Raw genomic sequence first — 15,436 nt, 5'->3', positions numbered from 1 at the left:
AGGGTATTAGAAGGTGCAAGAGAGAAAGACCAAGTCACACATAAATGCGGGTAGATCAGAATAGCATCTGGCTTTTCAATGGAGACTTTAAAAGCCAAAAGGACTTGATCAATGTTCTGCACATTCTGAATGACTACAGATGCCAGCCTAGACTCCTATACCCATCAAAATGGTCAGTCATAATCAAAAGAGAAAGAAAAACTTTCCACAATAAAGGCAGTTTAAAAGAACTTATAAGCCCATGCCAGCCCTCCAGAAGATACTGAAGGAATATTTCAGACACCTTTAGAATAGAACATTGTTCAGAAATATTTAGAAATTTCACTCTTGTAGATCATGAACATAAGCAATGTTTAGAGGATTTTTTCCACATTGGGTATCACTTGGGAAAGGGTAGAAACTAATTTATAGGTGTACAATCTGCCAGATATGAAGCACACTGACTTCATTCCAAATTCAGATCAGCAAGTTAAAGATGAATCCAAATATATAAAGCCTGAAATTCCCTATAAAGATGAATTCTCACACATAGAATTATGCAGAAATGATATGGATGGTTATAGATACATGAAGGTAAAACCCATATTAACTATTAACACTCTTCCCTGTGATTCATTTTGGATGAACATTGGTGTATTAGTGAAGAATCTTAGAGCAGGGCAGGAGGATAGCACAATGGTAAAGCGCTTCCCCTTCGTGCACGGAGGCCCTGGATTGAATCTCCAACACTACAGGGAGAGAAAGGATCTGAGAAAATACCCAGTCTATGCTATTACTACTTCTGCTGAGGAAACAGGTGACTTGTTCCAGTAACACAGCTAGCTGTAGCAAAGATAGAAAACGTCTAACTGTGAATCATGTGTTGCTTTTAACACACTAATCTTCATATTACAATACTCAGATTTGCTATGTTAAGAAGCATGAGTAACAAATTCTTAGTTAAAAAATAGTATTATGGATTTGGTATCGTAATTATTTTACAAAATAAGATTTTTACATAATTTCAACCAATTTAATTGAATAATTCTTTTCTTTCCAGGAAATGGGCTTAACGGTGTTCACTAACTTGAAGATCAAACATCCTAAACTACAAATACTGAACAAATGAATAAATGTGTGCCTCTAGAGAGTCTCTATCACCGAGTCCTTCTTCATTTAATCCAAATATACTCCATGCTTACTCAGTGCCTTGCAATATACCCCATATTTGTAATGAACAAAAACGATATTCTAACAATAGAGCACATATTGTAAAAATTGGGAACACTTTAAACTGTCTCAATATTACAGAACCTCAGAATACAAAAAGTGATACAATGGAAAACTGAGAAAATCTCACCTCCACAAAAAACACCTTCTATTATGAGTGTATTTGTGACAAAAAACTATATTGTAAACCAGATGTGGTGGTGCATGCCTGCATTCTGAGCACTTCTAGAGGACGAAACAGGAGGATGGCAAATTCAAGGCCAGCCTAGGCTACATGGTAAGATCCAGATAAGCCTGTGCTTTATAGCAAAATTTCAAAAAATATAAAGGTAGGGATATAGATCAATGGGAGAGTGCTTGACTAACATTTCAAGTCTGTGAACTCAAACTCCAGCAGAGAAAAAAGGATACAAGAGTCTGTGGGTGGAAATGCTTTTGGCAAAGGAAGAAAGAGAGTGCCAGGTACAATGACTGGCCTGAATGACAGGAGTCCATACTGGAGAACCATGAAGATCACCTGTTGACAAGGTGTTAATGAGGGTGCCATGGTTTGAATGTAAAATGTCCCCCACAGGCTCATATGTTTAAACAATTGGTAGGTCCCAAGTGGGCGGTGCTGTTCTGAGAGGCTGTGAAGTCTCTTGGATGTGGGACATAAATGTCAGGAGGGTGAAGCTTGAGAGTTAGAGTCCAGCCAAGTTCTAACCCAAGTTCTGTCTGCTTCCTGATGCATGGAGATATGTCTTCACATGTCCTCCATTCCAAAAGCTCTTGCAGCCTTGGGCCAAACTTTTCCTGGCTGCTGTGCCTTCCTCACCATGATGGACTGTAGCCCATTAACCATGAACCAGAGTTGTTTCTCCCTTTAATTGTTCCTGTCAGGCATTTGGTCAGTTATAAGAAAAGTAACTAAGACAGATTGGAGACTGGATAATGCTGTGGCATGTTCACTGAGTTAGAAATAATAATGTCTATATCATCCTGGAGGCTCAGAAAGTAGAGAACTCAGCTGTAACCAGAGGTGGATACAACCTTCAAGACCACTCCTTCTAGCTAAGCCACATGTCCAAGAGGTTCCACAACTTTCCAAAATAATGCCACCAGCTGGGAACCAGGCCTTCAAACAGGAACCTGTGGGAGACTCTGAGATTCAACCCCATTCGTCAATCTATTGCTCTGGGGCCTGTTGAAGGGCAGTGCATCATGGTGGGAAGCCATTCACTGCATGGTCAGCATGCAAAAGAGGGAAAGGAAAGGGTGGAGTCCCATAATACCCTTGGTGACCTATGTGTCTCCCACTTGTCAACCCTTTTAGGAGTTCCATCACCTCTCCACAGGATAAGGACCCACACATTAATGCACAGGCCCAGTTGTAAAGACCTTAATCCCCACTTTGACACTTTGGGGAGATGGGCCATTGCCTAGTCATTGGGTTGTCTTCCAAGAGGCTAGTGTGACCTGGGCCCATACTTACTGATTTTCTCTTTTCTTGGCTTAGCTTTGCTTGGCTTGGCTTTTGATTGCTATGCTCTGCAACTATGTGCTTCCTCACCATAGACCCAAAAGAGCAGGGACAATCAACCAACCAATCAAAAGAAGCTTTTCCCTTTCTAAGTTGACTGGGGCAGCTATTTGTTATATTAATTGTCACAGATAGTTATGGCAATCAACTTGACACACTTTTGAAGCAGGAACCTCAATTTGGAGAACTTCCTCTATTGGATTGACCTGTGGGCATGTCTGTGAGGCATTGTCTTGATTGTTGAGTGATATGGAAGGGTCTAGCCCACTGTGGGTAGTGCCCCTCCTGGGCAGGTGGTCCTGTATTGTATACGATAGCTGGTGAACACAGGAGCAAGCCAGTAACCCTGTTCCTCATGGCCTGTGCTTCAGTTCCTGCCTCCAGGTTCCTGCCCGGACTTCCTGCCTTGGCTTCTTTCAATAAGAACTGTGATCAGAATAGGTAAACCAAATAAACTCTTTCTTCCCCCAAGTTGGTTTTGATCAATGTTTTATCACAGTGATAGAACGCTATCTAGGACTTCAACAAAGGGTATCGTAACATAAACATGTTGGCAGTATGTATTTATGGAACTGTGATGGTATAGTGATCAGTTAAGATTAATTTCTCAAGGGTCTTAGAAGTAGTCTGTATTTTTATCCTATAAGCTGTTGGGATTTAAATTTAAATTTGAAAACAGGTTATTGCAATCAGATTTGATTTAGAATGGCAACAAATGGAGAAGTGAGTTATGGCGGGAAGGTTGCAAAAGAACATATCTCTCATGAAAAATTTGTCTGAAAGATGGGTTGTAAATGTATTCTACTTCTTAAGGCCATTTTTACCACTTAGAGGAAGCCAAATTGTACCAATTTGATAAGTTCTAAAACAAAATATAAGTTTCCTAAGAGATATTAACAACTGGAGCTTTTGTAGGTATTGGGTTCAGTTTCCTATGCAATGTTTTTCTGGAATCCATTTAAAAACATAATTGGCAATAGGCAAAATGTCAGGATCAACAGTCAAAGTATTTCCACAGTCATTATGCACTTTGTTCTGGGATGGAATTAGGAATAGAAGACCACTTAAAACAGCTCAGGCACAATTGATGGGATTTTAAAGAGTAAATACTCTTACGAGAGATTAAGATATGCTAGATTTGTGTCTCATATTCTTTGCTTTATTATTATTAGTTAACATGCAACTCTCCCACCCCCTCTGCATTTTCTCCTGTTCTGGTAGAAGCAGCTCTGAGGCATTTTTTTCAAGTATGGTAACAAAAGATTACCATGTGGTGGCAGCAAAGGTTAAAAAAATATGTGAGTACTTATACTGTATTAAAACCATGTAAAGAATAAAGAAATTGGATAACATACTCCAGGGCATGGCCCTACACCCATACCCATACTGACAGCACTAATTGAACTCAATGGGTTATAGAAGGAGGAGGAGCTGTGATGGAGATAGAGACGAAGACGGAGGAGACAGAGATGAAGTTGGGAGGAGGACGTGAAGGGTTGTCTGGGAGAAGTAGCAGGGGAAAAGGGCAGTGAATACGGTCAAAGGCTTCATACATGTATGCAGTTCTCAAAGACAAATAAAAGACGGGGAGTGAGGACAAGGGAAAAGGCAAACGACTGCGGAAAGTTAAAACGATGAAAGCACAAAACTAAAATACCTAGCATAATATTCTTGAGGCTTAAGAACAATTCTCTTTAACCCAATATTTCACCTTGCAGTCCAACTGAAGCCACATTCCCACCTTCCAGGGCAGACCCATGCAGTCAGAGAACCCATACTCCATTCGGGGGCTCTGGTCTAGCCCTGCAGCATCGCTGGGTAGAAGTCAGGCCCCAGAGCTCCAGGAATCTCACTCGCCTCCTCCCATGACTTTTGGCCGTGAGTGTCTGGTCTGTTGAAATGGAGAAATGGCCTTTTTCATACCAGATCTCTTGATTCTTCCTAAAAGGACACTAATCCTATGAGTGAAGGCTCTACTCTTATGCTCCAGTAATTTCCCGAAGGTCACCACCTCTGAATAGCAGCATGTTGGGAACTGGGACTTCCATGAAGAAATTCTGAAAGGTCAGAAACATCGAGTCCAGGCAGTGTGGTTATCGTAATCAACTGCAGAGTCAAAGTAGCAATTGCAATAGTCCCTGACTCCTACAGACCTAAAGGCATTGGCTAATTAAGCCTCATGTTCCTACAAGTGAAATAAACAAGGAACCTACTGGCTTCTTACTTGATCTCTATAAACAGAAAATTTCCAGGTCAAGTACAAAACTCTAGGCTGAATCATAAAAACAAAGAATCAAAGTCCCTCAGTCAATTCCCGGACATGAGCCAGTTTACAGAGTAGAAGGGAGGTTTGACTTCCTTGAGGAAAGACACTAAAAGTATATACAGCCAAAATTGTTCCTTCCCTCAAAAGGCCTCAGATATTTCTTCAGGATAAGTGAACAATGGAGAGAAAAAAGTAATTAGACCCTTAGAGAACAGTTGGTCACAGGCTTTAAAATTACATTAATTCAAGGAAACCTGAAACACCAGCGTAGCTCTCTAGTGGGGGGGGGGCGGCCACGGTGGGTCACGTGACCAATGGAGTTTCACCTCAGATGTTTCTCACATAAAATCCTGGCCCCACCTCGGGTTATATTCCAAGTTTTGCATTTCAAAAGCAGAAAACATGTACTTAGCTGCTGGTATTGGCCTTACATTACTGAAAATGTAATTTTTAATTTACCATATTGTCAACAGCAGTAGCAACAATGAATTGCAAGATAAAAATATCTTTTTTTAACTTTAAAAAAATTTATTGAGAATTTCATACATTCATTTACTGTGTTTTGATCAAATCCACTCCCACTCCCTCCCCTCCAACTCCTCCCATATCTCCCCATTACTTTCTTTCTGACAACTTCATATACTTTTTCTTTTGTGGGGGTGCTTTTCGCTACTCTAAATCCCCACCCTACCCCCAAAGAGGTAACCCTAAAGTCTTTTAGGGGTTAGATAAAAGCTCCCAAATACTTTTGACATTTTTGGCCTTTGGAATAGAGTATGTTGCTTTTCTTTGGGGTCTTTTTACCCTAACTGCCTAGCCAATTCCTACCTCCTCTTCTTATCACACCATCCTCTAAAGAGATTACCCAAATTGCCAATAGGGAATTGGGATGCAAACTTCTCTGGCTTCTTCCATGCTGAATAGGGACGTAGGGTGAGGCAACTGGAGTACCCCGTCAGTGGGTCTATCTAAAAGACTCCCAAATTGCATAACTCTTATCTCTAGGGGGAAAAGAAAGTCCTTGACTGGTGAATAGGAGATGTGAAGGGGAGGTAAAGGCAAGAGTAATTAGCATTACAAGTTCTAGACAGGGAACTAGAAAAAAGTCAGAACAGGGAAAATTTCAAATGATCATATAGCGTCTGTTGGAGTTTCTTGACGAACGCTTCCAAAAGCACCTCTTTATTGGGTCCCTCCTCATTTTATTTTGTCTGCCAAGGCTGGACTCAAGAGTGATGGACTCAGGATTTGTTTTCAGGCACTTTGTTGGAGTGGTTAGAATCAGTGTCAGTTCCCCCTCAAAGGCTTTATAGATGGGGGAGAAAACAAATTTAGCCATCATTTCCAAACAATAGTGGGTTGTCTACCTTAGCTACAGGTGGGCACTACAGCATTGCAGACCAAGGTTTGAAGTCTTACATCTGATCATCAGTTTCTGCTTAGAATCAAAATCATCAATGAGAAATAATTGTCTAAATAACATTTTATATGGACTTAAGCCTAATGTCTGGGAAGTGTAATCACTTGAACTCTTAAAGAAAGGATGAGACAAAAATAATATACACATAATCTTAAAATTTCTAAGGTCATAGTTTAGTCAACTAGTTTAAGGAACAAAATGTATGTCTAGTCAAGGTTTATCAGAGAACGTTTTGTTTTTGCCCAAGCTTTATCTACATAGCACATGGGAATTAAAAGTACCAGACTGTTGGAACTAACCCTCTTGGATGTTTAACAGCTGTACTTTGAGGCCTATACAATCTGGTCAGAGGGACTTAAAGGACAGTTTTTGCTCATTGCCCTCCAAGGTTGACTAAGTTCCAGAGGACTATGGGACATCTCTCAAAATGTCCTATAATTGTGGTGAGTCATCTGTCAGGGAGACCATGGAGAACCCATGAGATGGACCTGAACCAGTGTCCAGTCTACAAAGAGGAGGGTTAACACAGAGGAAACATTTCCTCCATGCTTCCAAGTGAAGCCAGCCATGATCGAGCAGGACCTTTGACTTATCTTCACATAGATGGAACTGGTAAAAGAAAGGAGCTAGGGGCTCCTCCCAAGCCCATGTGACCCTTGAGGACTGTTCCTCAAACAACCTTAAGAGTAAAAATAAATTGGTTTATTTGGGCCAACTGTATGGCCTTAAACATCCAAAAAGGAAGTATAACCAAAGACTTAAGTGATAGGCATATTTCTTTAAAGTATCTTTTAAAATCTTTTAAAATTTTGAAAAATCCATATAAAACACTTCAAACACTACTAAGCAATCATTTTGGGATAAAACTAGAAATCAATATAAAATACACAAATTCATGCAGGTTGAGCAATACACTTATGAAGGATCAAAAACTACCTGGATTCCAGGAATGGTGGTGCATGCCTTTAATCCCAGCACTTGGAGGGCAGAGGCAGGAGGATCTTTGTGAGATTGAGGCCAACCTAGTCTACATAGTGAGTCCAAGCTCAGCTGGGGGCTACAGGGAGACTTTGTTTCAATAAATAAATAAATAAATAATAAATAAATAAATAAATAAATCTCCTGCAATCAAATGAAAATGAAAACACCACATACCAATACAAATATTCTAGATCAAAGGGAAGTTTATAAGTATATAAGCTGTGTTACAGAGTTTGAAACCACTGGGATAAAGACCATCAGACTCAATTCAATTTTTAATTGATTAAATTTATTAGGCCTATAGCCGTCCATGACCCTTTAGACAGATTTAGGACCCACGGTTCGAGGAGAGGGTGGAACTAGCTTTTAAACGCAAAACCCCACAAATACCATAGGAATTTCATCACACAAGTTAGCAGATAAGCAAACTACAGAAGCCAAAGCAAGCTTGTGTTAGTTACAGACTTGTAGAGACCTTGAAGATAAGGCACTTTCTGATTAAGTGCAGCTGCAGTGTCTGGGAAGCCCAAGGTCAGCTCCTCCAAAGAAAGCACTCTTCTAGGGGGAAGCAGCTAAGTTCAGGCGCTTAACCTTGAAGCTGGCTGTTTTTCTCATTTTTGAAGTTTAAAGTGGCTGCTTTATACAAAATGAAGTTACTTTGGCTATTACAATTTGGGGGACTCCATTTGGGGCCACAACAACTGCAAAGTTATAGATATGAGAACACATATTTCTTTATGAAAGTGCTTTTTGCTCTTGAAAAGGATTGAGTTTGGTCTCCAGCACCACAGTGGGAAGCTCAGAACTGCCTTTGACTCCCAATCCATGGGCTCCAACACTCTCTTCTGGCTCTTCAGGCACAGACATACATGGCATACACACACACACACACACACACACACACACACACACACGTATGCACATAAATAAAAATAAATCATTTTTATTTTTATTTTATATGTATGCATGTAGTGCCTGCATGTAGGTGATGGCACCCATGTCATGTAATGCCCGAGGAGGACAGAAGAGGCTGTCAGGTCCCCTGGAACTAGAGGTACGGACAGTTTTTAGCTTCCATGTGGGTGCTGGGATTTGAACCTGAGTCTTTTGCAAGAACAGTCAGTGTTCTTAACCTCTGAGTCATATCTCCAGGCCCAATAAAAATAAATCTTTTTTAAAATCTTTTAAAAATCTTTAAAGACATCATAAATAATAGCCTAGTGATGTACTTCAATGTCTTAGAAAAACAAGAGCAAGCCAAACCCACAATTAGCAGAAAGAGATAATAATAAAGATCAGAAATGAGGTTAATGAAATTGAACCCAAAGAACAGTCCAAGGATCATTGCAGCAAAGAGCTGATCATTTGAAAAGATAAGATTAACAAACCCTTGTTGAAACTAACCAAAAGAGAAGAGACCCAAAATAATAAAATTAGAGACAAAAAAAGAATATCATGGCCCTATGAGATGGTTTATCAGGTAAAAGTGTTTACTGCACAGGCCCAGTGACCTGAATTTGATCCCCAGAACCTATACAAAGGTGAGAGGAAAAAACTGACTCCACAGAGTAGTCCTCTGACCTCTATAGTGTATTGTAGTGCACTGCACACACACACATACACACATCATTATGCATGCACACAATAATAATAGAAAAATATTTTAAAGAGAGCATTGCAGCAGACACTAGTGAAATGCAGATGAACATCAAGCAATATTTTAATAATTGGACTCTAGTAAATTAGAAAAATCTAGAGGAAATGAATAAATTTCTAAGCACAAATAACATATAAAGGAGATGCCTTCCAGGCATACACATGACTTAGCAAGATAGCATAAGCAATGTAAACAAATCTCTAATGAGCAGTGAAGCTGAAGCAGCAATAAGGAGTTTCTTAAGAAAAAAGGACCCAAGATCAAATGAACTCACCTCTGAATTGTACAAGATCTTCATTAATGTACAAGATCTTTAGAGAAGGACTAGCATCAGCGTTTCTCCAACTATCCCATAAAATTGAAGAAATGCTCCCAAACTCACTCTTCAAAGCCAGTATTACCTTGACACCCAAACCAGACAAGGACACACACACACACACACACACACACACACACAGTATAGCTACAGGCCAATTTCTTTGATGAGTATCAATGTAAACGTCCTTAAAAAATACTTGCAAAATGAATTCAACATCACATTAAAAATATCATACACCATGATCAAGTTGCTGCTCGTTCTTGAATCCAAGATGACTCAGCATATGCAAATAAATAAATGTACTGCCACACAGAAGTAGAATCAGAAACAAAATCACACGATTATTTTAATACATGTGAAATAAAGCTTTTGACAAAATCAAACATTCCTTTATGATAAAAAGCCAGAGCTGGGCATGGTGGCACACACCTTTGTTCCCAGCACTTGGAAGGCAGAGGCAGGCAGATCTCTGTGAGTTCAAGGACAGCCTGGTCTACATAGTGAGTTCCAAGCCAACCCCACCATGGGGAGACCCTGTCTCAAAAAGACCAAAGGGAAAAAAATGAAAACAAAAATCCTAAAGAAACTAAGAATAGGAAGAATATACCTTAGCATAATAAAAGCTTTGTACACCGCACTAATAGTCAACACTATGCTGAATGGAGAAAAACTGAAAACATTTTCTCTAAGATCAAGAATGACACAAAGATTTCCATTCACACCACTCTTATGGAATATAACACTTGAAATTCACTGGGTGTGGTGGCACACACCTTTAATCCCAGCACTTGGGAGGCAAAGACAGTGAGTTTGAGGGCAGCCTGGTCTACAGTGAGCTTCAGAACAGCCAAGGCTATATACTGAGACCCCATCTCAAACAAATAAAAAACAAAAAATTTTGAAATTTAAACCAGAGAAACAAGGCATGAGAATGAAATTAAATGGTTACAAATAGGAAATGGAGTCAAATTACCCTTGTTTGCAGATGATAATGGTCTTATACTTTAAAGACCCTAAAGATTCCACCAGAAGACTCTGACATCTGATAAATGTTTTTAGCACGCAGTAGGATACAAAATCAAGGTACAACTATTACACTCAGAGTCGCCTCAAAAATGAATATCCAAGATATAAACATAATGAAAAATATAAAGCACTAAAGAAACAGAAGAAAACGCTAGAAGATGGAATGACCTCCTGTGCTCATTGATCAGCACATACTGTGAAAGTGAACCTCTTACCAGAAATGTTCTACAGATTTAATACAGTCCTCCACTTACACTCTCCACATAGATAGAACTCTGAAATTCACAAGGAAATACACAAAAGAAATAGGCAAAGCGATCCTGAGAGAGAGGAGCCATGCTGGAGACATCACAACATCTGACTCCAAAATGTACTACAGATCCACAGCAATAAAAGTAGCGTATAGACTGACAGAGCAGAAATCAGGGCCCAGCAGTAACTCAGGAAGCAACAATCATCTGATTCTTCATAAAGGTACCAAAAACACACATTGGAGAATAGACTACCTTGTTATAGTGGTACTGGTAAAACTGGATATCCACATGCACATTGGAAGGAGATCCCTACCTGTTAACACTATTAAAAATATCAACTCTTAATGAGATCAAGACCATAATGTAAGACTCAAAACTATTAAAATATTAGGGGAAATACACAAAAATTTTCTTAATAGAACTCTAATATCTCAGGAAAAATACCTAAAACTGACAAATAGTGCTCCATGAAATTGAAAAGTTACGAACAGCAGAGGAAATAACTACTGGCACACCGAAGAGACAGACTACAGAATGAAAGAAAATCTTCTCCAGGTATTTATCCGATGGGGAATTAATATCCAAGAAAAAATATATACAGAAAAATATACCCAGAATATATGTAGAGTACATAGAATATACATACTTTAATATATGTAACATACTATATACTACACATCTATGTTATGCTGGCACATGCATCTGTGCCAGAACTCAGGATGATAAGGCAGGATGCTTATGAATTTGAGACAAGTCTGAGCTACTTAGCAAGTTCGTGCTCTGCCTTAGCTACATAACATACCCTGTTTAGCTGGAAAGAAAAAGAAAGAAGAAAGAAAGAAAGAAAGAAAGAAAGAAAGAAAGAAAGAAAGAAAGAAAGAAAGAGAGACCACACACCTGCAGGTGCTTGAGAGAGGGAGGGAGAGAGGGAGGGAAGGAAGAAGGGAGGGAGGGAGGGAGGGAGGAAAACAGTGCCGCTAACAATCTAGTCCCAGGTGCACACGCCCTAAAATAGAAACACAGAGAAATGAAGGCAACGTGACTTCTCCAAAAATTCCCAGTGCTGCAGTACTAGACTCTGATGACAGTGAAGTACGTGAAACTCAAAAGAATTAAAATAACGGTTAGAAGACTGTTCAGCAGCATCAGAGAGGATGCAAGTAAACTCCTAAATTCAAAGAGAACACTAACAGCCATCGCAGCGAAATGGGATTTGAGTGAGGAATGCGGTTAAAAGATAAAAGTGCTGACAATAATGGAATTGAAATGCTGGATATGCACAACTGTGTAAGTCAAACAAAAAGATATCTCAATGGAAAGTCTCACCCCTGAAATAGGTTAAACAGATGACAAAAGATCAGTACAAGTCCTGGACACAGATGGAGAACTGTAAGCTAAAATCCTAACAAACGTTCAATAACATAGCAGAATATTTCCAAAATCTAGGCAGGTGATCACCCAGATTCAGGGGCCATTTAGAACATCAAACCGACAAGACCAGAAAAGAATTGCTGGACAGCTTCTGTTGTCAACGTTGACACACCTGGGAAGAGAGAGATCAGTTGGGGGATTTCCTCTATTGGATTGGCCTAAGGTATACCCCTGAGGTATTGTCTTGATTGTTAAATGATGTGGGAGAGCCCATCCCACTGTGGGTGGTGCTACCCTTGGGCAGGTGGTCTTGGGTTGTATAAGAAAGCAGAGTGAACACAGCCAAAAGGAGCAAGCCAGTGAGCGGCATTCCTCCATGATCTGCGCTTCAGTTCCTGCCTCCAGGTTCCTGCCCTGAACCCTTGCCATCGCTTCCCCCAATGCTAAACTGATGGGGATGTGTAAGCCAAATAGACCCTCTCCTCCTCAACTTGGTTTTGGTCAGTGTTTTATCACAGAAATCAAAAGCTAACTTGGACAAGAACTTCCATACATCATATCATAGTTAAAACACTGAGTCCACAGCACAAAGAATATTGAATGTTGCAGAAGAGAAGCTCCAAGTCACCTATCAAGACAAATTCATCAGAATAACAGTGTATTTCTCAACTGATATTCTAAAAATCAAGGGGGAATGGAATGATGCACTCCAATCCCTGAAAGAAAACAACTGCTTATCTAGATTACTATATCCAGTAAAGCTGCCCTCATAATTGAAGAATAAGTAAAAACCTTCCATGATAAAGAAATACATGACAAATAAACCAGGAAAATAGAAGATGACTGAAGGAATACTACACACTGAAAAAGTAAACCCACTTGTGGGGTCACAGGTTAGAATAAATTATGCTAGAAGATATAGGTAGGTAAATAAAGTTTCAGAACTTGACAAACATCACAAAGTAAAAATTAATTAAACATATGTTTAATTAATAACTCTGAATGGTAATGATCTAAATTCCCCAAAGGGCACAAAGACTAGTAGATTGCACTAAAAGAATCAACCATTTGTTTCCTGCAAAAAAATGTTTAAAGACTAATACAATTGTAGGGTGAAAGAATAGAAAAATATTTCAAACAGAATTCAAAACCAACCAGGAAAACTATAAAATTTCTGACAAAGCAGGCCTCAAATAAAAAGTAAACAGAAGAGACAAAAGTCTTTCACGTTAATTAAGGAAGCAATCTATAAAGTGTACATAGTAATTCTAAACATGTATGCACCAAATATTGCGCAAACAATTTTATAAAATAAATACTCCTGGGAACAGGTGAGTCTCAACACAATTACAGTTGGTGACGCCAATAACTCACCCTCAATGATGGTCATTCATACAGAAAATCAACACAGAAATATCAGTGTTAAATGACATTATTGATATTGAAATTTTGTATTAAGTACTTAACCAGACATTTGAGTCACTGCAAATTACAATTTCTTCTCAGCAACTTTCTCTAAAATGGACTATTAAGACATAAAAAAATCAACAAATATGACAACTGAAATAATGTCTTGTCATACTCAATCTGATCACAGTGTAAAAAACTAAAAACCATGGGCTAGAAAGAGGACTCAATGATCAAGAGCACTGGCTGCTCTTGCAAATGACCCAGGTTCAGTTCCCAGCACCCACATGGCAGATAACAACCATTCATGACTCCAGTTCCAGGGGATCTGACATTTTCTGGTCTGTGTGGATATATGTGTGGCCTGTGCTCCAGCTCCTCCTCCAGGTTCCTGCCCTGAGTTCCTACCTTGGTCTCCCTAATGAACTGTGACCTGGGAGATGTAAGACAAACCCTTTCCTCCCCAAGCTGGTAGTGGTCAGAGTGTTTTGTCACAGCAATGGAGAAACAAACTAAGACATATATATATATATATGAAAAGCGGACACTTTTTAAAAATGTAATACTTCCGATACAGGACTTGGAGCAATGGAGCAAGAACTGACCTGGAAGTCTTCCACCTGAAGTTTAATTCTTATAATTGTAGATAATAAATGCAAACTCCTAAGGGAGATGGTCAATCAATGATCCAACCCAGTCTTAGAGCCTAATAACCATAACTGCTAGCAGGACAAACTATCTCTATTGGTACAGTTTTGGCACTGATATTTGGGGGTAAACAACAGCCATCTAGGGGCCCTCAGGATGGGAGTGAACTCATGGGTGGCACTGTGACCTCTGCCAAATGCGTGTGCCTGGAGAGGGCATAGATCATAGAGAAGGCCCTATCTCTGTCATGTGTCTAGACAAATGAAATTTCTTATCATATGCTAAATATGGATCCTTATATTTACATACAAGCATACCCACCACTCATCAAGGAAGCTTCTTTTTGCAACAGATGGAGACTACTGCAGAATTCCACAACTGGTCAGACACAGAGAATGTACGTCTGAGAGATGCCCAGTCCTAGGTGACACATCTGTAGTTGAACCTCTACACCTAAAACTCATTGTGCTGGATAGCTTTAGTTGTGAACTTGACACACCTGGGTAGAGGGAGCCTCAATTGGTGAATTGGCTCCATTGGACTGGGCTATGGCTGTCTGTGGGGCATCTTCTTGTTCTTAAGTGATATGGGAGGGCCCAGCCCACTGTGGGTGGTGCCACCTCTGGCAGGTGGGCCTATGTTGTATAAGAAAGCAGGCTGAGCAGGGGCCAGGAAATCAAGACAGTAAGCAGCGTTCCTCCATGGCCTGTGCTCCAGCTCCTGCTCCAGGTTCCTCCCGAGTTCCTTCCTTGGGCTCCCTGATGAACCGTGATCCAGGAGATGTAACCTAAATAAACCCTAGCCTCCCCACGTTGGTATTAGAGTGTTTTGTCACAGCAATGGAGAAATGAACTAGAACACTCATGGAACATAGTAGAACAAGGAGTGGAGATAAAACTAATGCATCCCTCAACTCTGTCATTTTAAATACTGTCATTCTGAAGCCAAATTAAGACTGGGATTGCTAGGATCACCTCCAGAATCTCTTACCTCTGAATTCTCCTGTCTTAAATTCCTTTCTTCGATTTTCCTACAAACTCCCAAAAGCTTCTGCGTACCCTTTCATGTGACTTAAATGTTGAATTCAGGATAAATAAAATAATAAATGGGAAGAGCACATGTAGGAAGAGACTAGATGTTGTAAGAACTCTGACTTCTGCATCTAAACGCCTCCTTGACTTTGTGTCACATAACCCTCATCCTGACTCAGCGATTTAGAAAATGTGAGGTGCTCTAGCATATCATTTCCATTTGGTCTTTTGAGTCATATATATTATTTCTTCTGAGAACACATGCTTCGTCATGTATCATAATTGTAGTCTGCCATCCATTATTGAATCTGAGAGCAAAGGTTAG

Source organism: Nannospalax galili, unplaced genomic scaffold (genome assembly GCF_000622305.1).
Source record: "Nannospalax galili isolate Female #2095 unplaced genomic scaffold, S.galili_v1.0 scaffold1711, whole genome shotgun sequence".
Taxonomy (NCBI): domain Eukaryota; kingdom Metazoa; phylum Chordata; class Mammalia; order Rodentia; family Spalacidae; genus Nannospalax; species Nannospalax galili.
This window is presented reverse-complemented; position numbering follows the sequence as displayed.